The sequence below is a fragment of the Condylura cristata genome, unplaced genomic scaffold (genome assembly GCF_000260355.1).
Source record: "Condylura cristata isolate star-nosed mole 26May11 unplaced genomic scaffold, ConCri1.0 scaffold00037, whole genome shotgun sequence".
Classification (NCBI taxonomy): domain Eukaryota; kingdom Metazoa; phylum Chordata; class Mammalia; order Eulipotyphla; family Talpidae; genus Condylura; species Condylura cristata.
The window spans coordinates 6,231,672-6,233,735 of record NW_004567138.1 but is presented as its reverse complement, the minus strand read 5'-3'; positions in this window follow the sequence as shown (position 1 = coordinate 6,233,735).

Sequence of the window (2,064 nt, the reverse complement as noted above, 5' to 3'; positions counted from 1 at the left end):
GTTGGGAAAATTCAGAGATTTGCATTTCCAACTGAAAGCAGATCTCTTTGAGAATGAGTAGTGGAAATAACAAAGACCAGGGATGGTCTTACTCCTCAGAAACTTTGCCTAAGAACTGACCAGAATCCTTTCAGCAGTGAATTTCATGGGAATTTACTCCCTAAAGCTACATAGGAACTCGGTTTAAATTTCAGCAGAAGGGCTGGGGAGTAGTTTTGCTTTATTTGGTTATTCTAAATTTCTCAGACAACCTCTTGGAGTTCTTGTCCAGTCAGTGAGAGAGTAAGAACAGAGATCAAAGGGGAAAACAAGCCAGGACAAAATAAAGGAAAGTGAATTTTGGTCTTGCCCTTTGTTGTGTGCCTATATTTACTTTCTGTAATATCTCAATAAATCATTTGTACAGAGGCAAATGACATTCAGTGAAGAGCTGCAACATTTATTTTAAAATCATATATCTAACAATGTTATGCATACATATGGGAGAATTCAGATCCTAAATGAATTTGCTCACTGCACTCCCTGAAGCTGATTTGCTGCTACAAATGTATTATGTATGTCTGAATTCTGATGTATTATAAAACAAATGACACATAGAAGTTTATTTAATTGGTTGTGGCTTATCTTGGTTAAAAAGGAACACGATGGTGTGGCTAATCCAAAATCATCTCAAGTCATTTATTTGATATTGAAAAAAAGAGTTTGATGTTTGGAAATGACTGTTTAGCACCCTACACATAACAAACCTCTAATACATGGGTAGTAACTAACCATCAGCATATTTCTCAACTTCCTTCTCCATCATTTTTGCAACTATGTAGATTGTTGTTCTTCTCCACAAGAGCCAATCTAATTCGGTGTGGTTCAGGTGGTCATAGACAGTGTCATTCTATACCAGTTATTAAGTGACTCAGACCAATGTTATCAGAATTTAATATTCTTCCGATCCCTGGGTTTCATGAGTGCATTTAACCCTGGCCAGCTCCACCAGCCTGTTCCATTCTTCCTGGCAATAGATTCATGGATGAGAACATGGTAACAGTATGGATCCCCAGCTTCCATTTTTACAAAGTATTACCATACCTCTGATCCTAGTCAATTAATGTAAGGTTAATTTCCGATCAAAATTGGGCCATTGAGACATAGGTCCCCATGGACCCCACTGGACAGTCCAGTTTCAGCCTTGACCGAAGTGCTGATGTTTAGAGCTTTTCCACTTGAAAGTGGGATAGAGGTAAGTCCTGCTTCTGGTCTCTGAAAGGTGAGGCTATATTCTTGACTCTTGGTTCTCTGACAGTAACAAGCTGAATCCTCATGTTAATTTCTTTTTTTGAAATTAGTTCCACTTGGTTTTCTCACTGTCAGTCAATAACCTTTATTAAGTCTGCAGCCACTGAAAGTGGAAACAGAGAAGGCAGATGGACATATTGACTGAAACATGAACATCTGTAGGACAGAGCAGTGAAAGACCAGGAGAGAAGGCAATTGAAGCATCAAAGGAACAAAATTAAAGTAGTTGGAAATGAGAGTACAGTAGTGTTAGGAAGAAAATCCTATTAGAAGGGAAGTGCAGGCCTCCCTACTGGCATAAGGGGTTAAATCTCAGCACTCTGAAGCTATCAAAGCCACTGCAGCAGCCAGGGAACAACCCACAGGTCACAACAGACCTCTCCTGTCTCCCCGCTGCTCCCCTCAGCAGTGTATTTCAGTAGATCCACCTGTTCTGCTCCCCAGGCTGTCTCTAATGAATCCTCTCACCCCCACATGTCTGCCTGTACCCCAACTCTTGTAGTAAATAAATAACTCTTAAAAAGAAGAAGGAGGAAAAGTACTGAAAGGGCAGGGTTAGGTCAGGGTGCTACTTTGTGGGAGTCAGGAATTGAGAGGAGAATGTGGTCTCAAAATGAGATAGCAAGGTAGCAGAGTACCAAATTGTAACAGGGTCCAGGATGTGTGAGCAGAAAAGTGTCACTTTTTGCTCTTTTGCAGATGCTTGTCCAAGAAGTTGTGAGGGTTCTCCTTGGATTTCTTTCTTTCTTTCTTTTTGTTGTTGTTAAGATTTAT